Source organism: Emydura macquarii, unplaced genomic scaffold (assembly GCF_026122565.2).
Source record: "Emydura macquarii macquarii isolate MOO-44397 ecotype Brisbane River unplaced genomic scaffold, CSIRO-AGI_Emac_v2 contig_1551, whole genome shotgun sequence".
NCBI classification, from domain to species: domain Eukaryota; kingdom Metazoa; phylum Chordata; order Testudines; family Chelidae; genus Emydura; species Emydura macquarii.
Genome location: NW_027131688.1, coordinates 13429496 through 13455196, shown reverse-complemented (window position 1 = coordinate 13455196; position 25701 = coordinate 13429496). Strand labels below are relative to the sequence as shown.

At 41.2% G+C, this 25701-nt stretch overlaps 1 protein-coding gene and 1 long non-coding RNA gene across 2 annotated transcripts in view; one reads left to right on the top strand and one right to left on the bottom strand.

Moving 5' to 3' along the window:
- The window catches only part of LOC137157563 (uncharacterized), a 41466-nt gene extending 39638 nt beyond the window's left edge, over positions 1-1828 (top strand). Inside the window, exon 4 of the long non-coding RNA XR_010921143.1 lies at positions 1434-1828. This is a non-coding gene — a long non-coding RNA (uncharacterized lncRNA). The remainder of the gene's footprint in view (positions 1-1433) is intronic.
- The window catches only part of MNAT1 (MNAT1 component of CDK activating kinase), a 183825-nt gene that overhangs the window by 77153 nt on the left and 80971 nt on the right, over positions 1-25701 (bottom strand). The window lies entirely within an intron of this gene.

The following is a 25701-nucleotide window of genomic DNA, read 5'->3' as shown; positions in this document are numbered from 1 at the left end:
TAGGAAAATGTTAGAATTGCATTTGTGTTCACTTTAAGACAGAAGAGTTGAATGTTTACACAGGGTAAAGGCTGTGTGTAGCCCTGACTTACTCTGGCGAATGCTTACTCAGCTTAATGGATTCAAAGGTGCTACTCACATAAGTAACTACTCACCAACGTGCATGAGGGGCTCACCACCCAGCCCATCATGTTAAAATTAACTGAGGAAGGAGTTGGAGGATGTCACACATTTCTGTAGTCCAGGTACAATGGTCTCCCTGAATTACTAGCTTGAAAATTTTTGCTTAAACATACAAAAGGTAGATAAGAAAATTGAGGACCAACAGCTCTTGAGATACACTATCAGTGATACAGAAAACTAGGTCAGAGTCAAGGGCCTTCCAGTCTGGCTAAGATCTCAATGGAGGTGAAGTTTTCTACTGCAAATGGATTGTGCATGTGATGAGAATGGATTGTTTTGATTTCCTTCTCTCTGCACTGCACAGATGCATGGGGACATTGCTAAGGTGACACTTTACATGGTTCAGGCACCAAAAAGGAGAATTTACCATGAGAAATAAAATTCTGAAGCTAGACACTAGTCAATCTAGTTAATTATTTCTAGGGCAAAAACACTATTAAGGCAATGTTAAAACTGAGCAACCAATCACACAAAGTAATCAGGAAATGCAAACATAAGATTGAAAAAGCTCAGCTTTAACTGTACCCCATAAAATTTTACAGCATGTACAATGTCTCAATTTCATCTGAAGTTGTCAATTAATACAAAATGTTCAAGTATTCATAACTTTTATATTTTATAAAAATTGCTCTCATCATGTCACTCCCATTATAGACTATGCACTTGGAAAACTTTAGGTTTAAAAATTCAGGCCTAGTCTACACTTACCCGGAAATTCAGCAGCAGTCAACAGGAGTTATGCAAGCTACGCAAAGTAGCTTGTGTAACTCCCGTCGACTTCATCATTTCCCTTTAGCGTGCCATCTCCACTGCACTGCACCGACAGGAAATGCGTTCCCGTCGACACAGCACTGCACCTTTTGAGGAGGTGGTGTAATTGAATCAACTTCCAGATCGACTGAGCGGGTCTTGACTTCTGCTCAATCGATCCAGATAGATCAATCTGACGGTGACTAATTTGCTGCCGTCAGTGTGTACATACCTTCAGTCTTTTAAAAAAACTTATCTAACCAAAATGAAGGGTAAGCCTGTAACGCTCTCTGGAATACAAGTGATTATTTATAATATTATTGATATCAATATTGCAAATATCTTACAAAATATGCTTTGTCAGGTACCATAGGAAAGGTTATAATTTGCTAAGTATAATATTGTTTATATGTATGTATCAGTTTTGTATTATGAGCTTTAAATATGTATGGTATATTTGTATTTTAAACTTGTGCTGTATTTCTGGGTGACACCCATAGAAAGGATGTCAGCAGCACTAAGCCTGCTTAATGCCCCATCAAGAGAACTCAAATCTACAATGAATCCAGTGAAAGATTCATGAATCCGGGGGCTACACCTTATGAGTCACCACGACATGTAGGAACATGCCTATGGACAAGGGATTCTGAGGCTTTTCCATGCCATGTGCTCTATGGCTGTGTTTGGGACAAAGGAAGTACAAGCCTCATGGCAGAAACTATAAAATGCAGCAGCACCATCTCCATCTTGTCTTCATTCCTGCTTCTACCTCTGGATCAAACTCATCTACAACTGAAGCTGTGAAACAAAGGACTGAGACCCATCCAGGTACTCTATGTACACCAGAGGGACTGTACAAGCCTGCAAACGCCACAATTCTGCTAAGAATTTGATACATGTGGACTTTGAAGTCATTTGTATGTATCTGATTGCTTTAATCATTTAACATCTTTTTATTTGTTTCTTTCCTTTATTATAAACCTTTAGTTTAGTTACTAAGGATTGGTTGGCAGTGTGGTATTTTGGGTAAGATCCAAACTTATATTGGTCTGGTACTGTGGCTGACCCTTTGGGAATCAGGAGAACATTTTTGGTAAAGGGAATAGAGTTTTAATAACTTCTCTCTTTACTGAACCTAGTTGCTAATTGGGGGCCAGAGACCGAAATGCAATAAAGGAGGCTCTGTAACTTCTTGTTTTTAAAAGCTTCTTGATAACCAGTGTGGGGGATCAGAAGCACTGTTTGTGACTGGTTGGTGAATCTAACTGCAGTGTTAGCCACCAGTTTGGGAGAATCTGCTCTCCTTTTGCAGCGTGCCCTGACCTTGGCATGATCTCAAGTGGGCTACCTTAAGCAACAACAGGTCACAGAGCTATTACTATATTTTATTTTTATATGTCTAGTGTTGTAGCTAGCTATATAAACACACACACACACACACACACACACACACACACACACGCTCTTAGTAGGAGAGGGGAAATGCCCCATCCTCCCAAGAGGCATTTTGTTCAAACCCTGAAAAAAGGAAATCCACTTTCAGACAGAAAAAGTAAATACTTTGGGAAGTTACAAATGTGTGAAAAAAGAGAGCAGGCCTCCTAAATCTACATTGCAATGCAAGCCTGGGCTCAGATTCAGGCTCAAGCCTAACCCCTCTTCTGTCTCCACACAAACTTGCAGCATCCAAGCCTGAGTCAAGCCATGATCCAGGTTCAAGCCCTATTGCTTTGCAGCATAGGTACAGCTCCATTTGACTTAAGTGCTGTCAAGTATCCCACAATGCCATGGGCCAATTCCTTTGTAGCAGTCCGCTTCTGGACTGGCAAAGGTGCCCTCACGCATTTGTCTTTTACATTGGAGGGTGGGGGTAAGCTGCTCACAAAGCTCCAGAAATGCAGCTCTCTTCATGCTAAAGTTCTGGACCCACTGCTGGTCATCCCAGGTCTCCATAGCAAAACCAGTAAGTGCTTGCGGCCCTGTGCCTACATAGGGGGCATCAGCAGCTATACCGAGTGTACTGAGAAGCATCAGCCGATGCAAGTCTACCATGCCTAGATACTCTTTGTCCTCTGACTCTGCCTTCTCCTCCTCTTCCCCGTTCTTTGCCAGGTGCCTTTGGTGGGTCAGAAAGGACCACCAAAATGTCCACCAGCAACTCACAGAAACTCTGCCCAATTCCTAACATAGGAGCGAAAGCGCAAGCAGAAGTTCTTCAAAAGGCACCTCCTCACAAGCATTACTGGTAGCTGTTGAAACTTCCTGTAACATATAAGGTGGACAGTAAAGTTTTCTGACAGTGCACCATCAAAAGGCGAGAGTGAGCACATTTCAGAAGGGCGATAGGGAGTCTGGGATATGGTTGGTTTGACTCGGGTCTGCATGTTGTATTGTGGATGCCACAACCCCAGGTTCGAGTCCAAGTCAGACAATACTTAATGTCGAGTTAACAATCAGTGTAGATCCTCAAGCTCCAGGTTCTCTAAACCACGGTCAGCTGACTCAAGTTCCACTAACCCTGGACTCACATTGCCATGTTGACATACCCCTAAATGGCCAGCTAAGATTGCTAAGGCAGAGGCTGGGGGCCACATCTCTGGAGCGGTTTGTTGCAATCACTGTGCTTTGTGAAGGTGGTCATTGGTGTATTCCCAAACACTTACCTAATGCTAATTGCACTGGGATTAGCTAATGGAGGTGGAGAACTGCACGCAAAAGGGCAGGGCGAGGCAGAGTCATGCTTCTTCCTCTTCCACCCACCGTGCTGCTGCAAAAGCCCATCCTCCACCCCCATTTTTTCCTTTGCTGTGTTTGGCAGCTTGTGTTATCCATGTTTTGTCAGGCTTGGTCTATGGAGTTTCATAGATTTTAGAGGCAAGGAAAAGGAACCATTACGATGACCTAGTGTAACCTCCAGCACTACACAGGTTACAGAACTTCACCAAGGGATTCTTGGATGAAGCCCCATAATGTGCAGGTGAGTTGGTGCCTATCTTTCAGAAAGGCATCCACTCTAGATTTAGAAACTTTGGATGGTAAAGTACCTGCCACATCCCTAGATCAGTTGTTCCAATGATAATTATCTTCCCCATTTAAAAAACTGTACCTCATTTCCCATTTGAACTGGTCAGGCTTCAGCTTCCAACCACTGGCTCCTTTTAAGTTTCTCTCTGTTATACACTGGGCTAAGGGTGTGGCGAGGTTTGGTCCCAGCCTCAGGAGTCCAGCAGGCACTTCTGCACATTAAGGTAATTAGATGGGTTTGCATTGTGCAAGCACATCAGGACATTGAGGCACCTGCACAATACAGTTCAAAAGCTTTAGCTTCCCAGGATTACCACTTTAGGGGGTGGGTCTTGGCAGCATAGGACAGGCTCCCCTCAATAAGGGGGGAAAAAAAAGAGAGAGGAGGTTGGCTAGTGCTCCTGACCCACAGACGTTGGGAGTTTGGGTAATGCTCTTTTCCTGCAAATTGAGTATTAGTCTGTCTTCACTTGGAGAGGGTAGATTTGCAGGGAAGACCTGGCACACAAGTGGGCTAGTAGTTGTCTCATGCATTAATCTGCACAGGGCTGTGGTCATTTTCAGGCATTGAAACAATACAGGCTCTGTTGGCCCAAGAAGATTTGTTATTTGAGCATCAATAAGGTAGGTTGGGGAAGGAGCAGAGTAAGAGTTTGAGAGAGCTGTGGCCTTTCCCCTCTATACTTCTGCTGGGACAAGTTGCAATTAAAACATATCTCGTCTAAATTAAAAGATTCAATATAGCAGCAGCAATTTGGTCAATATCTTAATCTGGTCTCTGGCCTGACTGGCCCCTAGACATTCACATCATCATCATGGCAAATCCCAAAGGGCCATGGCCTTCTTGCAAATCAAGCACCATCTGGTTCAATAAATGGCTAAGTGCTTAAGGTAGTCTGATTGTATATTCTGTTTATGTCCACCACTAGCAACCTTATCTCCCCACTGAAGCTTTTGATGCCCATGTGCTCGCCAGCCATTTAACAGCATTCCTTGGTACACACACTTTGAACTCATTGGTCTTCCATTCTAAAAATATGTCCATACCAAGAAAGCCACTGAAACTGAACCAATGCTGATGGAGGCTGGGTTTGACTTTGGGTCCTCATTTCTGTTTGTCCTGCCACTTGATATAGAGCAGCTGACAGACAATGAAAATCAAAAACATCACCCCAGTTTTCTTCAGCCTTCCTCAGTGCTCTCATTTCACTTCCATACAACTGGGTAGGTATAACTAGTTCTATAAATCCGTGTTGAAGGGCCTGAAACATAGCAGAAGCTCCTGTAATAAGCACGTCCACATCTTTTGGCGTCCCTGGGAAGACAGCATCATCAAGAGAAGAGCTTTATAATGGAACGGAAAGCAGTGTTCAAGTTAATGGTAGATACACGGCATGGTATCCTCTCTCCACAAGAGTTCGGCACGTGGCTGTGTTCTGTGACCATCGTTGTTCAATATCGGCATTGATTGGTTGAGGACTAAACTTGGGGAGGCACCTATTAGCAGCACTGAGCTGAATACCATTCGGCTTCAAATCTCAAATACATGCCTGACATTGTCTTGCTGACATTGTTCAGTTTCGTGAATCGCTGCAGCTGATGGCAGAGCTGGTCAGGCAAGAAGCAGCGCACACTGGTCTGATTGTTAACCCAGATGACAGTAAGCCCCTGACCATTGCCATCAGACACCCTTCAGCTCCAGATTATTCCCAGCTCAATATTAACCTGTCTGGATGGGACATCAAGCACGTGGCAGCTGTCAAATATTTGGGCTGGGAGACAGTGCTAGATGATACTCAAGGGAAAAAATAAAAAAAAGCCATTCATAAGAGTGTTAAAATGGAAACCATCATGCAACTTGATAGAGATCACTAGAGTCAAGAACAATTATTTAGGGCTTCTACAAGGTATTACAAATTCATAGCACTTCACACTTCCGTGAGGAAGCATTTTTAAATTTGCTATATTCCATCTAGAGGACAGGGCCTGCCTGTTTCAGCATTCGGAGGAGTTTATGATTGTGCTAAAACCAGAATGAAGGCAGTGGGCTCCAAGATTCTTCTTTTCCATTGCTTTATCCAGACAGACCTAGAATTTGATTCTGTGGTCATGGGTAAGTGTTTCTAATTCCCCTTGGATGCTGTAATGTTTGTGTATAAGAAACTGATAGTATCCAAATGGTGAAAGAAATGGCTTCCAAGAACAAAGACAACAGATTTTCCCGTCTCCTCTCCCTGTTCCCATCTTTGTGACATATTCCTTTTCCCCAATACAATTTCATTTAAGCACCGTGGCTGTCCATTATATTTTGAAGTTTATGGAACTGCAAAAACCCTGTTAATTAGAATTAATATGTGTTTCATCCTCATAACTTTGTTTATGTAAAAGTTTGCACTGCAAGGGATTTGTGTGCAACTGACTGTCTGCTGGTGTACAATATGTTTTAGATTAAAAGGACACAGGATTAAATAGCTACTTTTTAAATAAAAAGTCTTTACTTACGTTACTTAATAGCCGATTTAATAATCCAATTTACTTTTCATTACCCTAGATATGCTATATGCTGTTTACTTAATGCATTTCTCTGTTTAAGACAGTTAAAAAAGACTCATCAGTTTCTCTTTCAGCACACTAGCGCAATGCTGCGATGTTCCAGTTACAGACACTGCAAGAGGAATATTTCTGTTTTCAAAGCGCTTGTTTTCACAAAACCTAGTCTCATTCAACAAAGGTTTAACAATGCTCCTTTAAGAAAAGACGTGACATGAGCAGGACGACCAGATCTTGAAAGAGAACACCAGTACACCTTCTGTAATATGGTTGAGGAGAGGGCATTTGAAAACTACTGAACAAGTTGGTGGTTACCAGAGACCAAACAATGTGGATGGATCAGCAGTGGAGAGAGAAGGGAGATATATTATGTTGCAGAAATTTCCAGAAGTGGCAGAAACCAGGGGTGCTTGGGTCATTAAAATTTGTCTCAACAATGCACATTTTTGCATTAGCAAATGGCTGGACCAGATGATGTAACATATCTTTTCACTCTAATTTCAATCTGTCTAGGTACTTCGTTACTTAGCTCCTCTATTACCATATTATCCGAGTGTCTTCCATGTATTTAGTAATAGAAATAGTAATCTACAATTCTATGTGCTAGATCTCCTTTATGCACACTGGTAGCTGAAAGCCCATGCTGTCACATGGGTGCATTTTATAAAATCACTAAAAAAAAAAAAAAAAAAAAAAGCCAAATATGGCTGAATTTAAACTCGACAACAACAGACCACAAATCCCAGTGATGATTCTACCTGGTGCTATTTTAAACAAAAAGAGCTATCAACCACACTTGTAGTTGTTTCCATTATATCATACTGACTCTATAGACATAATGGGCTTTCAGGGTGACAATCCTGGAATCTTATTATAGAGATTCCTTTAGACACAAGATCACTCTCCTCCAAAACAATCTATCTGGGGTAAGGAGCACGCTTTGTTAGTTGAAAGGAATATGAGGAATTTCTAAGGCTAGAATATTATTACTTCTATTACAACAAGTCTTGGAACCCCAAACAACGATCAGAGCCCCGCTGTTCTTGGCACCATGCAAAGCGATGAAAAAGTCAGTCCCTTTTTGGTGCATCATCACATGATATTGTAATTATCCAAACACTAAGAGGCAAAATTTAAAAAAGAATACTGAACTATTGTAGATTTCACTTACCTTTACAGTACAGGCTATCTTTGAAAAGCCATTTTACTTTCAAGTTCATAGCAATATTCAAGTTTGAAAAACCTGTTTTATGCAGTAAAATTCCTATGGAACAATGTTCCCGTAAATGTTTTAGATATTCCAGCCTGAACCAAAAACCTAATTTTTGCAGCTTCCTCTCTCCCTCCATCCATTTTCAGCATTGACAAATCCGTGTAAACAGTGCTGATATGGTTTTCTGATTCTGATTAACTATTTTATTTGGCTACAGTAATACACAGGAAAAAAGAGTGAAACTGATAGATTTGGAGAGCTCAGTTAATATTATTTTAACCTTTACCCTCCCTGTCTTCCACAGCCTTTTTAAATAAACACGAAAAACGTCAAACTAAAATGCACAATACCATTCTCAGGTTTACAATTCCTGTGCCAATGAAGTTTTTCCAACAGGACTCAAACATCTGAAACCCACAACTTTTTTTCCCTTCATCCTTTGAATTCCAGAATAAATTTAATTTCTTATTATTATACCAAATTATCACAACTTTAAGAGAGAGAGCCCAGCAGCTGCCAAGTAAGAGAACCAAGGAACTGACCCAAAGCATGTCAAAGTCAAAGGGACGCTTTCCATTGATTTAACAGGTATTGGATCAGACCCCAGATGGCAGTACCGGTTTTAAGGCTCCAGTGGCTCATGTGAAGAGGAGTTCAGACATGTAGAAAACAAAGCTGATTACGTATGGACAATATTTACCAAGACACAATAAAGTAGACTTGATTTTTGAAAGCCAAACCGCTTTAAACATGATTTCACTAGGAACGGTTCTCTAGTTCTTCCTTGGAGAATTTCCAGCAATATAGGAGAAGATCAACAGTGCCAAAGAAGCTATTAATGAAGATGGTTACATATGTGATTTAGTATGTGCAAACAGGTATCTGGAAAACTAACCACATAGTGGCTTAGGCTAAATCACATGATTACTTACTTACTTCTGAATTTTCCTTCTGCAATATTCTGACATAAATAATTATCTGACCAGACTTATTTCTTAAACGCCTGCCAAAAAGCAACATTTCTCTAATCTCTCAGAAGAAAGCATATTCCATTTTATAAACTGAAATATAAAAAAAAAAAAAGTCTTCTGGTTTTGAGCCAGCATCAGGATTTAGTGACTACTCTACAAGAAAAAATTCCAGTTCTTTCCCTCTTCACATCAATACATCAAACTGCCTGTTTGTTATCATTATCTACAGTGCCAGCCACTGAAACACAGTGGTGATTTTGAAGAAAGTTTGTGGGTGTTTCTTGGAATGAGACACTCATTCATTTTCAGTAGAGACTCCAGAGTTCCGGTGAGAGTTGTCAAACTTTCCCTGGAGTCCCCACTAGTGTGTACAATGGCATCATCTGAACAAGACAGCATTGTGTTTGAGAAACAGTAAAAGCACAACATTTTTATGCCACTTCCCAATAAGTAACACACAGGTCATCACTGTATTCTTTACCACTCCTCCCTCCAACTCTCTGAGCAGTCTCCAGTCCATGGTCTCAGGTCCTATGGATCTGCTTCCTTTCTGTGCAATGATCCCTCCAGGTAATGCATCCTATTGTATGTGCAACCGCCCTGGTCATTGCCGGGCCATTGTGCTACTGCCCCTGCTGTCCTGCTATTGCCCCTGCTGTTGTTGGAGGGTCTACTGGAGGGACAAGCATTTTACCCTAAACCACACCCCTTTTGTCACATTTGACAAGAAGGGTACAGTCTCCCCACTGTTGTGGAAATGACTGTCACATTTGCAAGCCTCAGGCATCGGCTCATACTTCCTTTCTTCTCCACTGTGGCCTCACTGGTGCTGAACATTACTTGTTCAGGCTGAAATGCCATTTTTCAGAGATTTTTTTTTTTTTTTCCCCCCCCTCAATTGAAGACAGAATCCAAGTCATTTTCAATGTGTTCTTCTATTCCTCAGTAGTGCCAGGCTTGGTTAGGAATAACAGAGTACGTAAAATTAAGCAAGCTCAGCTTGTGCTGCTACAATCAGATCCACCAGGGTGGAGTCCTGATGCTAACAGGAAATACATTCCATCCAATGAGGCTACATGCAGGCACAGGGATCTCGTTAGCAAATCCAGTTAAAACCTGAAAGCCTTAACGTAGTTAAACTGAAGTTCTACATTATCTTAAATTGCATAATGAAAATACCCAAATTATGGGCCAAATTTTCAGAGCGGTATCAACCCAACTTGCCTTTACACAAACCACCTTGCACATGGACTTGTTGCACATGACCATCACAAATCATAGCATCATAACATTTAGTACACAGAACTCATTTGCAATCGAACTGCATACACAAATGGAATTCATGCATGTCAATTTCATCTACAGCCTGCACAAAAAATGCATGTGAACAAATCAGGGTCATGTTTTGAAAATTTAGCCCTCAAGCACTAGTAGCTAAAAAATTAGTACTAAGACTCAAGGGCGAAGCTCCACGGTAGTTGTAGTAGACAACATAGGTGGTATTGGGTGGTTCTATGTTCAATGAAATTGGTTTAACTCTTGGTCCAGCTGGACTTACAAGTGTTCTTGTTTTGCTACAGTATAGCTCTTTGCTGGTTATTGTAAGCTGACATAACATTTCAATCATATCACTATGGTATTTAGAATTTCCAAGGGAAAACAACATATGCAATCTACAGCAAAAAGCTTACGCTTATGAATAAACAATGTAAACATTCTGACATTCACAAACAACTATATTATGCACTGTATATTTTTCTTTTCCCCCCCCCCAAACCTCCACAACTATCATAAAATCGCAGAAATGTAGGGCTGTAAGGGAACTCAAGAGATCATCTAGTCCATACCCCTCCACTGAGGCAGCATTAAGTACACCTAGAAACATATATCTAGAAAAACTATGAAGTATTGCTGTTAAGATATATACTATATAATGGATGATTTAAAATCCCTGCTTAAAACAAGGAGATTAAATAGAAAACTGAAGTTGGTTTTTAAAAGATTAGAGACTGCTTGTTTGAAATTAAGAGACATTCCCTGCCCTATTGAGTTACTGTCTGAAACAAGACAAACTAAGTAAAGGTACAAAACGCATCAGTAGAGTGACGGCGTAGGGGTTATTAATGGAAAGAAGAAAAGAGTGGGGGATTCCTGAAGCAAATGCATTTTAAGGAGGAATTTGATGGAGGTAGAGAATGTGTCTGGCAGAAGAAAGGAAGAAAACCAGGCAACTCTGGTGGACAGGGACAGAAAGGAAAAGGGCATGAAGCAGTGAAAATAGGAGACGAAAGGAAGAGAAAAGTGAAAGGAATGGGGGAAAAAGAGGATGGAAGGGTGAATAGTTAGAAATAGGAACTGATATATCGAGTGGGGGCAAAATTAGGTATGTAGGAGATATGTGGAATTTAAGTCTGAGGCAGTAACTTTCAGGCAGCAATTGAGAAAGCATCATCACATGTTAACAATAAGCAGTCACTATTAGTAAGATATGCAGGTTATAGGTTTTAAAAGAAAATTGAAACCCTTATGCAAAACATTTAACTCTCAATATTAGATCTTTATTAGTAGTAGAAAAACAAGACAGAAATGGTTTCTCTCTGGACTTTATTCTCATTGTTACTATTTCATCTTTGAAGACATTAGCTGAAGTATATGTAAAAGAGTCAGGGTAATAACGATCGATCATATTTGATTTAGAATGAACGAACACACACACACACACACACACACACACACACACACACACACACACACACACACTCCACTATCTCCGAAGCAGGTTCAGGATGGGTCAGTGGCAGCACAAGCATCCCAACAATGCCCTACAAACCTGCATCAATCCTGGTAAGCCAAACAACACTCCCGGGGTGGGAAGAAGTACTGATTTACTCTTCACACACACATATTCCTTTGTTCTTTCTGCTGAGGCTGACAACAAAGGTGCTATGTTCACTGGTGATTTTTTTTTTTTTTTTTTTTTTTTTTGGGGGGGGGGGGGCCGTTTTTACAAACAAAACAATACGTAAATCTTATTCACAGAAATCTCCCCGTTTTAAGGCCTGATCCTGTGGGGCTCTCAATGCCTTCAAATCTATAAAGAGTTGAATGCTCCCAGCACCCCACAGGAACAGAAGAAACTCTTTCAAGTGCTGGCTGATCTGCTGACACCCCAGAGGTGGTCCCTCTGTATTAGCAGAATTGAGAGACCAGTAACATCTTTTACTGGACCAACTTCTGCTGGTGAGAGAGACAAGCTTTCATCAAGTCACACTGTGTGGCTCAAAAGCTTGTCTCTCTCAACAACGGAAGTCGGCCCATGTTAAAGTTTTTTATCTGTTGCTGAGGTAGGTAACAAAAGTCGGCTGTAATCTGAGGAAAAGGAAGACTGGATAAAAATTACAAACATTTGTTAGTCAAACGACTAAACCTATAGTAAGGGTCTCTTTTTTTGCATTTCAGATGCCATTTCCATACAGGAAAATAGGCACTAAGCTCTTCATAGTCAATGCAAATGTTGCCTTGCGTTAGTTCAAGGCAGCTGCCATACTGAGAAATGACCTGAAATACATTGATTATTTGACTTCCCTTCAATCCCATACTCTTGGTTAGGCCAATAAAACAAGCAGAACTTCAACAAACCATGTCTAGTATCTTTACACACACAGCATTACAATTTAATTAGCCTTACCTGTCAGTTTAAGGGGGGGGGGGGGAACTTCATTTTTTCTTTACATTGAAACTATTAAGTCCAAATCCCTCTACAAGAAGTAATAAAAATAGTTGGGTTTCTGGTAGCAATTACAAAAATGAAGGCGAGATTAACTCTTACACTTTTATGGCAAACAATCAAAAGCAGATGTTTGAGAATAAAAGTGAGACGTCAAAGTGGTTAAAAAGAGCTTTTCAAAACCAAATGCAACTGGTTAATTTATTGCTTGATCCAACTACTCTCAAAATTCAATGACAGCCCAATACAGGAAGGAGGGTGGAAATTTAGTCTAAAACTTTGATTCACTACAGGTTAAAGTCAATGGGATTTAAGCACTTGCTTAAGTGCTTGGATGAATAGATGCTGCTGAATCAGGGCCCTGGTGAGCAGAAGTTTTACACTGTGTTCCCAGGCATTCTCGGAGGAAGATGTCAGTTTCAGTTACCACAAGGACTCTGCAGTGGTAAGTCCACAGCCATTTTTGCACACCATGAAGCAGAGCACTTTTTAACCGATACATTTTACAATAAAGAAATAGGAAGTTACCTTTTCAAATATTTCCAAAATACGGAGGAAAAGAAATGGCAGTTTTGAAAATGGGATCCATCCTTCTATTGTATGGTCACAAATAAGGGTGCCTCCCCAGAGTCCTATCTAATAGGTCTCTCTCCACTGCATGCTTCTTTCGGCACTATGCGGAGTACATATGGGCGTAGACCCCCTAGAATAGGTATAAGTAGCAGTGTAGCTGGCAACACATGGCTTAGGCGAGTAGAGGAAAGGCACAGCTGGTACATATGTGAGTACATACCCTATTCACTGCTCTACTCACATAAGCTATGCCTCCCTTTCTACACTATTTTTGACAATCAAGTGTTCTGCTGCCTCCTTGCTGCAGAGGGGAGAGCTGGGGAAAGCTCCACCAGCTCCCCTGTTGCTCAAGCCTTTCTCCACAACCGGGAAAGACTCTGGCAGGGGAAAGCCCCTGGTTGGAGGTTGCCCCATTCCTCTCCCATAGCCTTTCCTTCCTGGCAGCAGGGAACAGCAGATCTCCCTGCCTGCGAAGAAACAGAACTGCTTGTGCATTAAATTGTACATTAAGGTGCTCATCTCCTGTGTAAAACGTTTCACGGGAAAATGATGCACGTTATTTTAAATGGAAGGCTCAATCCTTTAAAACCTGACTTGTGAGCAATCTTTACTCACATGAGCAAATCCATTGAAGTCAATGGCATTACTCACTTGTGCACATGGGAACGAAGGTTTGCAGGTTGAGCCTCTACCTCTCAATGCAACAGAGGCTTCCCCAATGCAGTCATCACACTCATCTATAAACAAAACTAGGTTTATCAGTGGCGTGATAGGCGTTTTGTATTGGGTTGACTGAAAACTCTTTTCTCAGGTGCGCATTCCAATAAGCCTTAAACAGAATGTAAATTAGACACGTTTTGCTCCTGAGCTTCCCACATGTAAATAGACTGTAAAGGCTTCGAAAATCCCATTTGGCAGGACAACCAAATATATATTTGTTTGTGTGTATAAGCATGTGCACTGAACTCACAAAACAAGAAGTTGTTTTTGGCTGACCAAGAAAGGCTGCCTCTTAAGCCTGCCAACCTCAGGTCTCCGTGATCTCCATCAAACTGGAAGCCATCCATCCACCACCACTGCACTTCTGTGCATCTGCACAAATACACTGCACCACTAGGTGAGATATGAACCCTTCTTTACAGGACAATAGGGACTTGATTCTGCACCATTTGAGTCACTGGGAGCAAATTAGAAACTATATGTTTGGAGCAGACATGGTGAATAATTTTTTCCCCTTTTCAAATGCTGAAAGATCTAGAACAGTTTCCTTTTCTTTTGACATAGGATTCTAGCCTGGAACATAATCACACAAATACTGCCGTGCCAAAGCAAGCGCACAAGAGGCATTCAGCATGTTAGGCTTCAAAGTTTTGTTTTCTTAACATTTGTTTTTGAACTGTCCAAATATTGAAAAGGAAAGAAAATGTATTACATATAAATCTCAGCAAGAAAATGGTATTTTCAGTAACTGCAGACCAGAGTGGAAAGCCTCACAAAAAATCCAAAATAGTTTAAATCATCCCCCTTTCCTCCAGCTACCTACATCTTATCCTTGCATATGAACTTTTGTCCACTTATAATAAATTGGGGGAAAAAAAGCATATTTTGCCTTAAGTATATTTTTCCTCCTTTGGTTTCAAATTAACCTTGGGCCAGATTCAAAGCCTAGGGCACAGGGATGAATGATTTACATCTCTCACGACCACTGAGGATGCTGTGTTGGTGGAAGCATCCACTGATGGGGCACAGCAAGTGATAGGCGGCACCCACAAGAGATCTACCAGGGCAGCTTTATTTGACAGAACTCCACAGCAGCTTTGCTAATGGAACCTCCTCAGAAGACTCACTGAATCACTCAGACGAACCTCACCCACTTCACAGGCTGTGCCAGTCAACTTCAAAGCCCTCTCAAAAGCAGTGTGTACAGTGGGAGTAAGCTGGTGTACCCTCTACTCACAGAGGGAAGCTGTTTTAGGTCCTTTGTTTAAAGGTTAGTATTTTATTTTTAAACCAATATTAAGAGGCGACCTCCAAGTAATAGACTAGCACCTCTCTAATTCACATAACAGGTAGACCTTTTGTGAATTACTGAATTTTGTTAATTAGTGAACAAAAAATCCAAAAAGCCAGGATAATGCACCACCACAAAAAACACACACCAAACCTGACTGCATTTCTGCTGACAGTTGCAGTTTGGTTTTAATTATTTATAATGCTCTGTACTCAGAGTTGTACTGGAATATATTTTGAGAGAAATGTCCAAGTCTCAGTAATATGAGAGCTGAGGACAGTGCTCAGATATTACCTTTTAAAAAAAAAAAAAATGAGGTAAGGGGAAAGACTGTTTTAAATACAAATTATAAATTATGTGAATGAACAGGGTACCACCCAAATGCCCCCGCATAATGTCCTGCTAACCCAACTAACACCCCCAATCCTTCACAGATTTACACAGGTGCTCAACTTCATGCAGTCGGAGTATTCAAATCAATGGAACTACTCTGAGTGAATAAAGTTAAGCAGGTGTTTGAGTTTTTGTAGGATCAAGGCCTTCAGCCCCAGACTAGCAAAGCATGTAGGCATCTACCTCACTTTAAGCATACAAGTTGGCTCACTAAGGACTAGTTATTAGTCTAATCATTTTTCTGGATCTGGACTTAAAAACCCTTACTAGGAAGCCTAGTGTTTTTACTGCCTTGCATGAGCCCATCCATTTCAATGGATTTACTTATGGCTATAAACACAGCAATGTTGGTAGTGAGGGATGGTAGGAACAAATGTCAGGAGAGACAGTCAGCAACTTAATTGAAAACTCAGCTCTTTGTGGTCTCTTCTAAGTGCCAAAATGTTCAATCCTTCCAAAGACAACCATTTTGTCCAACCACAACCAATACTATGCCCCAGCATATGCTACAGTTGTATTCCATATTCTGGGGATCTAGGCTACAGGGGCTCAGAAACAATGGGGATGAGTTAAGCGCATGTTTAATTTTAAGCATGTCAGTACACCCACTGACTTCAAGCTCAAATTGCTTCGTTGGGTTGGGGCCACAGTGGACCGGGCCCTTAGTTGGGTTTACGTTAGATCAGATCCTTAATGTTATTGGACATTACTATTTTTCTGCAACAGGCACATTACACCAGCATGGAAAGGCAGAATGTAGCTCAATATTTGGGATATTTAAAGAAAGAAGACACTGTTTTCAGCTGGCTGCAAAAAGGGCTGACGTGAGGAACACAAGTCCTGATCAAATGCTCACTGAAGTCAGTGGAAGCTTTTCTAGTATAAATTTAATAGAAGAATTCTGATATTAGGAGGTTAATAGCTGGAATTTTAAACACTAATGGAAACTTTTTAAAAAAAATATAGGATTTCTAACTGCTTTGTAAGGAGTGTATGTTTATTGTACTAATTATTCTAATCTTTGAATCTGAACCCCGCCCCCCCATCCCGCAAAGATTTACACGTGTTTAATTTTACACACTATGGAGGAGTCCCATTAAATAAAGTACATGCCCAAGTCTTTATAAGATCAGGGCCTTAGCTTATATCAAATGGATTAATAATAATCTTGGATTTAACTGATTTCCAAACTGCTTCTCATCCTGTTTCTAGACCACCAATTTCAATCTGAGATTGCATTTATATTCTGCCTAAATTAAAACATAAAATTGCAAGGAAAAATTTAGCAAACTTTAAATTGTAAAATCATTTTTTTATGTGAAATAGAAGTGTTCAGGAATTCATGGCAGCAGCCTTTTCAATATTATGGAGACTGCTTCTAAAACGTGGTCTACAACAATATAAATTCGATTTATTTTAATTATGTTTTTATGTCTTAGAACAGATCATGTTTCAACATTTAGCTGCAAAGGGGAGAAACTTCAAAACGCAATACAGACAAACCACAATCCTTTGTAAATTAATGTTTGGGGATGTTGCTGTGTGTTGATATGTAACTCATTACAAAAACAACAAAATAAATGTGCTTATTGTATGTCATTTATGCATTCTTTTACCAATATGCCAAGTTTTTATAATACTGTATATTTAATAAACTTTAGAAGTAACTGAATAATATAGAAAAACATTGATTTGGTGCAATAAATACAGATCCATTTAAAGAATAACGAGTCACAGAACTCCTAACCTTTTTAGAAATAACTGTGCCTGTCAGGAGCACTGACTTTCCACCAGTTGCTGTTCCACATGCTATTGCCAATCAGATGCATTTGCTGTAGCACATTCCGAAGTTTACTAATTAATCTCTGCACTAAACCCCACCAATGGCTGTTTGCCATTTGAAATGATGATCACTTTTTATTTAAAGAGATAGTAACCCAATGGTCAAACCAAACCCCAACCAAAAAAAAAAAGTGTCTAAGTTTCATTTTGCTAAATCCATTATCTTTTGCTGGAATTTCTTTCTAATAATTGGACAAAGAAAACATGCTGAAACAAATAATTAAAAATGTCAAAATAATGTAAGCAATTATTATTACTATTTATTTTTTAAAGCCTGACTATTACAAGCTTGATTATTTTCATTTGGATAGAAGAGTTAAATTCAACAGTGGGATACTAGCTGCAAACTTAAGAGAAAAAAATGTTGATCAGCAGCATTTTTGCAAAACGGCATACACATTTGAGTTCATATGTTCTGAGGATTCCAAACTCTTTATGCATTTCACGGTAGGTTTTTAAATATTGTTTTCACGCAGTACAGGCTCGTTCACTGTTTTTATAGATTGCTCTCAGTCAGCATGCTAGCTCTGTGACCTTCACAATGACCTCTGCAAAAGCAGTTGGGCATTTTACTGTGGTGTAAATCCTCACAGACAAGTCAAACCTGTTCTTTTTGGCATCCAGCCTTTCAGATGAATACTTGCTGAGATTTATGATGAAAGGGGAACGAAGGGGCATTATTGCACAACATTCATCCTTCCTATATAGCCAAGATTAATCTTTCACAACCTCTGAAGGCTTTTAAATAAACAGATCTTCTCTTAATTATACAAGGGTTTCTTATTTGTCACCGATTGTATGTCATTTTAAGAGTCTCTCTGCATTTAACAAAAAGTAGAAATGAACCGAAAAAGCATGTGAGCTAGGGTGTTCTTTTATTATTACTAAGTAATATTAGTATTTCCTGTTACTATACCCAAGGGATTAGTTTTTCTAGTAAGCCTTCAGTTCCTACACTGAAGTATTATTCCATATTGTTGTTGTAACAGCACATATTGCCCTAAAAGGGTCCATCAATTATTTTTGTGATGCCATCAAGTTGCTGCAGGATATTTGATGGTTTTCATAGATAATACACTATGACAATAAAACAATAATTAAAAGTATATCAACTTGTACTCTCTATTGACCGTCAATCTGAAGCCTTTCAGGGTGTGAAAATATTTAAAAATTCACTTTAAAAGTAATTCCATAGACTATTGGTGACTGCTACATATCAAAGAGCTGCTACCTGGGCATAGGTACACAAAGGTGAGATTATCTGAACCAAAAATATAGTTCTTTCGAGGAATGTAAATAAAACCTTAGATGAGAGGAGGATTCTATGAGTTCAAAGAACTCTTAAAAACATTTAAAACACAGGAATTACCATACTGTTCACATTCATTCTTTAGGATTTGCTAGTTCTTCTATCACCAAAACTTGTCTTATTGGGGTAAATAAAAGTAGAAAGAACTAATGCAATCACAGAATCACTAATGCAATTCTGATCTGAGAATCAGGTTCAAACTAGTTTATCCGATAATTACTCAGCATTAACAAAATTGAAATTTGTTGATTCAGGTGAATATTACCTTATCTAAACTCTGAATTCCTGTGAAAAGTTCTCTCTCTCTCTCTCTCTCTCTCTCCACATCAGCTATCACAGGCAATTGAAAATGCATGAGGGAACGCTCAAACTGGAAAACTAAAGAACGGGTATGCCCCCCCCCCCCCCCCCCGCCAACACACAAACACCACTCTCCCTCCAGACTGCCAATCGACCCTTCCCTGACATTTCAGCTCCCCCTGTTCTGCCACCAAAATGCTATACAACAGAGTACCTAATGGCTAAGATTTTGACACACACACAAAAAAAGGCATTGACATTAAAGTTATGCATCTTTTATTGTTTTCCTCCTATATCTCCCATTCCATTCTTTTTCCCATATTAGTTTTTCCTTTTCTTCTATTTCCTCGCCTTCCTCCCCTGTCCCTCTCCTTCTTTGCTTCCCAGACCCATCTTGTTCTTTTGCATTTGAACTCCCAGATCCTCAGGGGCAATCTTCTGACTGCTGTGGGATGTCCATAGCAGTCCATATGCTGTGACAGTCCACTACAGCACAGGTTTTTCCTCATTATGTTCCCCTCCACTCCCATCCTAGGCACTCTCCCACTGCCCGGAGCAGGGCCCTTTCTAGGACTTCCAAGCCCCGCAGACTATGGCATGGAGCAGAGGCAGTCTGCAGTTTGTAGAACGGTGGCAGGTGTGGCATACTTCCCATAGATACCAGTACACCATACCAGCCCATTTTGAGCTCTCATTGTGGCTCACCCCACAGAAGACAATACAATTTTTGGAAAAGTGCAATGTCATGTTCTCATGTCCTTCTAAATAAATAAAAATAAAAAGGGCAAAGTCACAGTTCTCTGGAATGGCCAAAAGAATAGATAACAAAACTGCTCTGTATAGGCCTACATAAAAATACATTCCCCAAACCTTTGAATTAGACTATAAACAACTGCCCAATAATATCAGAGATGCACCATGCAGGACAGCTAGGGCATATGTCACACTAGTTTGACTCAAATTGGGTTTAAAAACCAATATAGCTGAACCAGTATTTAGACCAGGCCTTTACATAACGTTTTACTATGCAGAACAGATTTTAAAACCTCCGGATTGGAGACAGGTTTTCCCTGGGGATAGGGAGATTTTATGGACTCCAAGACTCCTCCAAACCTGGGTCCAGACAACAGACTGCAGGTGCACTGATGGGCTCAGCTACTACGAAGCACTCTTCCCACTCCAGCTGGCCCCCAAAGAGGCAAGTGGGGTCCATGCTAGGGCAATCGGTGAAGACTGGACAGATTGGGGGAGGAGTGGGCAGGAGCCGGTTTTCATGTCAAATGTGACCTCTTAACCAGCATTATCAAGATCTGCTGACAGATCTAAAAGGACTGACGTGACCATCTGATTCTTTCCATCATTAAGTGATCGTTGGCCCCAATTTGTGCCTGTGCGTGTCCCCAATTTGCTCCTATGGAGCATCCATTCGCCCCATCACCACCGAAATACAATACTTAAAGTAGCATCGCCCTTCGAAATCTGAATGAAGCAGCAACCAAAAAAGGAGTCCCTAGTATCTTGTCTCTGAAGGAACAACCCTACCAGGAAGGTAGCCAGGAACAAAGTCAGATTCACAGATACATGGGGTATGTGCCATGACCTTATCTGTGGCCCAGTGGTGGCGGGGGATCTTTCCCCCTGAGCCTATAAAATGAGATATGGAAATGGGGGCGCACACACAAAATAAAATGCCAAGAATTCTCTTCCAGAATCTCTCTTCCTCCAGATTAGTAGGTATGACTGGGACCAGATCTTGCTCCCAATGAAAGCTGTGGGAGTTCTGCCACTGACTCCAATGGCATCAGAATCAGGACCTTAAGTACAGGAATTTCCACTCTAATGGAAAAGTAAGTAATGCTTTAGGATTTGCTAGTTGACCTATCATCAAGCCTTGCCTTGCTGAAAACAAAAGAAATAACGCAGAGTGTCCTGAGCTACAAATCATATAGAAGTTTAGTTTGAGGCACAAGTGGTGTTTTCATCCATCCTCCCTGTTGAAGGGAAAGGCCCAGGTAAAAACCATCAAATTGCAGAAGTAAATGCGTGGTTACGCAGGTGGTGTTGGAGACAGGGCTTTGGATTCGTCGACCATGGGATGTTATTCCTGGAAGAAGGATTGCCAGGAGGAAATGGGATCCACCTAACAAAGAGAGGGAACGCCTTCTTCACAGGCAAGCTGGCTAACTTAGTGAAGAGGGCTTTGAACTAGGTTCAACAGGGGACCTAAGCCTGGAGGTAAAAGGAGAAATGGGACTCCAGGAGGAAGTGCAAGGAGGAGGTGCAATAGGGGAGGCCTCCTGATTGTACTGAGAAAGTAGGAAAATCGGCCAGTTATCTCAGGTGCCTGTACACAAATGCAAGAAGTCTGAGAAATAAGCAGAAGAAACTGGAAGTCCTGGCACAGTCAAGGAACTATGATGTGACTGGAATAACCGAGACTTGGTGGGTAACTCACACAACTGAAGCACTGTCATGGATGGGTATGAACTGTTCAGGAAGGACAGGCAGGGGAGAAAAGTTGGAGAAGTTGCACTGTATGTAAGAGAGCAATATGATTGCTCTGAGGTCCAGTATGAAACTGGAGAAAAGCCTGTTGAGAGACTCTGGGTTAAGTTTAGAGGCGAGAGCAACAAGGGTGATGTCATGGTGGACGTCTGTTACAGACCACAAGATCAGGAGGATGAGGCGGACAAGGCTTTCTTCAGATAACTAGTGAAAAGTTTCCAGATCACAGGACCTGGATCTCATGGGGGACTTCAATCACCCTGACATCTGCTGGGAGAGCAAATACAGCAGAGCATAGACAATCCCAGTAGCTTTTGGAGAGCGTGCGGACAGCTTCCTGGTGCAAGTGCTGGAGGAATCTATTAGGGACCGTGCTCCTCTTGACCTGCTGCTCACAAAAACAGGGAAGAGTTGGTAGGGGAAGTAGAAATGGGTGAACCTAGGCAGCAGTGACCATGATATGATCAAGGTCAGGATCCTAACAAAAGGAAGAAAGGAGAACAGCAGAATACGGACCCTGGACTTCAGAAAAGCAGACTTTGACTCCCTCAGGGAGATGATGGGAAGGATTCCTTGGGAGGCTAATATGAGGAGGAAAGGAGTCCAAGAGAGCTGTCTGTATTTTAAAGAAACCTTATTGAGGGCGCAGGAACATACCATCCTGATGTGCAGAAAGAATAGCAAATATGGCAGACAATCAGCTTCGCTTAACAAAGAAGTCTTGGGTGAGCTTAGATACAAAGAAGAGAAGCTTACAAGATGTGGAAGCTTGGTCAAATGACCAGGGAGGAATATAAAACTACTGCTCGAGCATGCGGGGGGGTGAAATCAGGAAGGCCAAACCATAATTGGAGTTGCAGCTAGCAAGGGAAACAAGAAGGGTTTCTCCTGGTACATTAGGAACAAGAAGGTAGTCAAGGAAAGTGTGGGCCCCTTACAGAATGGGGGAGGCAACCTAGTGACAGAGGATGTGGAAAAAGCTGAAGTACTCAAAGCTTTTCTGCCTTTGTCTTCAGACACAAGGTCAGCTCCCACAATACTGCACTGGGCAGCACAGAATGGGGAGGAAGTGAGCAGCCATCAGTACTGAAAAAACAAGTTCAAAACTATTTAGAAAGGCTCGACATGCACGAGTCCATGGGGCCGGATGCAATGCATCCAAGGGTGCTGAGGGAGTTGGCTGATGTGATTGCAGAGCCATTGGCCATTATCTCTGAAAACTCGTGGCAACTTGGGGAGGTCCCAGATGATTGGAAAAAGGCAAATATAGTGCCCATCTTCAAAAAAGAGAAGAAGGATCCGGGACAACTACAGACCAGTCAGCCTCCTCTCAGTTCCTGGAAAAATCATGGAGCAGGTCCTCAAGGAATCCATTTTGAGGCCCTTGGAAGAGAGGAAGGTGATCAGGAGCAGTCAGCATGGATTCATCAAGGGCAAGTCATGCCTGACCAACCTGATTGCCTTCTATGATGAGATGACTGGCTCTGTGGACGTGGGGAAAACGGTGGATATGATATACCTTGACTTTAGCAAAGCTTTTGATACAGTCTCCCACAGTATTCTTATCAGCAAGTTAAAGAAGTATGGGTTGGATGACTTGACTATAAGATGGATAGAAATCAGGCTAGATCATCGGGCTCAATGGGCTCAACTGCTCCATGTCTAGTTGGCAACCAGTAACAAGTGGAGTGCCCCAGGGGTCGGTCCTGGGGCCGGTTTTGTTCAATATCTTCATTAATGATCTGGAGGATGGGGTGGATTGCACCCTCAGCAAGTTTGCAGATGACACTAAGTTGAGGGGAGTGGTAGATACACTGGAGGGTAGGGATAGGATGCAGAGTGACCTAGACAAATTGGAGGATTAGGTGCCCAAAAAAAAAAAAAAATCTGATGAGGTTCAACAAAGAAAAGTGCACAGTCCTCCACTTAGGAGAGAAGAATCCCATGCATTGCTACAGACTGAGGATCAACTGGCTAGGCAGCAGTTCTACAGAAAAGGAGCTGGGGGTTACAGTGGATAAGAAGCTGGATATGAGTCAACAGTGTGCTCTGGTTGCCAAGAAGGCTAATAGCATATTGGGCTGCATTAGTAGGAGCATTGCCAGCAGATCGAGGGAAGTGATTATTCCCCTCTATTCGGTATTGGTGAGGCTGCATTTGGAGTATTGTGTCCAGTTTTGGGCCCCCCACTACAGAAAGGATGTGGACAGATTGGAGAGAGTCCAGCAGAGGGCAACAAAAATGATTAGGGGGCTGGAGCACATGATTTATGAGAAGAGGCTGGGGGAAGTAGGCTTGTTTACTCTGCAGAAGAGAAGAATGAGGGGGGGATTTGATAGCAGCCTTTAACTACCTAAAAGGGGGTTCCAGGGAGAATGGAGCTGTTCTCAGCGGTAGCAGATGACAGAACTAGGAGCAATGGTCTCAAGTTACAGTGAGGGAGGTCTAGGCTGGATATTAGGAATATCTTTTTCACTAGAAGGGTGGTGAAGCACTGGCATGCGTTAACTAGGGAGGTGGTGGAATCTCTATCCTTAGAGGGTTTTTAAGGTGAGACTTGACAAAGCCCTGGCTGGGACGGGGTTGGTCCTGCTTTGAGCAGGGGGTTGGACTAGATGACCTCCTAAGGTCCCTTACAACCCTAATCTTCTATGATTAGTGTGCATGACAGAGTATGTTTATACTCAACACACAGTCAGACACCAGTGCCAAACAGAGAGGGACAGTTACCTCCTATGTTTTACATACAACACTCCTGTTAATACACCCCCGAATGTTAGCCTATTTTGCAACTGCATTATATTGTTGACTCATTTGGTTGGTAATCCAGTATAACCCCAGATCCTTTTCTGTAGTATTCTCCATTTTAAAGAAGTGCATTTGATTTTTTTATTCCTAAAGGCAGTACTTTGCACTTGTCTTTTTTGAATTTCATCTTGTAGATTTCAGACCACTTCTCCAATCTCTCAAGGTAATTTTGAATTCTGATCCTGTACTCCAAAGAGCTCGCAACCAGTCCCAGCTTGGCAAAATTCACAAATTTTATAAGCACATTCTCCACTCTACTATCCAAGTAATTAATGAAAATATTAAGTAGTACCAGACCCAGGACTGGCTCAAGGGACCCCACTAAACACTAGTTGGACAGCAATGTACAATGCATTCTTAAAGTCAACAAAAAGCCACACACAATGACTTTCTACATTCATCCATATCCTTTACAGTCTACTTCACTAACCGAAAACAATATCTGGATCAGTATTCTCATAGCAACACTTCCAGCAAGTTGATGGTCCATTGCTTTATTTCTTACCAATTACTGCAAGTGTTGCAGAGTCCAGCTTCCTGTTCTTCAAACAACTTGTTAATTTAGACAAATTTTCCATATGTGACCTCTGACCTTCCATCTCCTGTCCATAACATAGCACTGACCTGCTTTGGCTCACTTAGTCTTTCTTGTCTCCCTACCATTCTAAAATCTTTTATATTTAAGGCAGAGCCGCTTAAGGCATTACAATGAGCACATACACTATTCTCTCTCTAAGCCCCAACTCAAACTTGAGGCAGACAGCATTTTTAATAAATGTTCCCCAGCTGACATACGGAGTACGTCACAAATTATACCAAGGTCTCACACACCCCATAAATACTAGAATTTATTTACAGGCATTAGGTTTACCCATACAGGGAAAAGAGTAAAATAAAAAAAGTTTAAACTTTACTGCATGCTTAGGTATAGGTCCCTACCTAAGGGTATTTTCTCAAAAGAGTTGATAGAAATAAAGATAAGCCACTGAACTTTCACAGACCAAGAATTCTTATCCTTAATAAGTGGGAATTCTCTTTCATGAGCAGCCAATCCTTTCTAGCTACACCTTGATTGACTTTTTTAATCCACCTTTTGATGTCCAATGCAGATTGCCTAAAGCAATATTCCCTTCACCTGTCCTCTCCACCTGAACAAACATCTTCAGGAACACTATTATTTAGGTTTCTTTGGTACAGAACATTGTCTCTTTGATCAACAATAACTTCCACTGTGACATTTTCTAGCACATAATGACTACACCTGCCGGAATATTGACTATTGAATATGTAGACACCCCTTTCCCTTTTGAAATGCATTTAATTTTTTTTGTTTGTTTCAAACCTGAACAAATCAGAGGTCCCTGAACAAGGAGCTGCAAATTCTCTCCTCATAACAAACTGAAATATCTAGCAAAAGATGCTACATGTAACAAACTTCAAAGTGCTGTTCTGCAATCTATAGATCCTTTACAACAGTGGTTCCCAACCTTTTTGAGTGAAAGCTCCACTGGTTAACACTAGGTAAAACACACATCCCCGCAC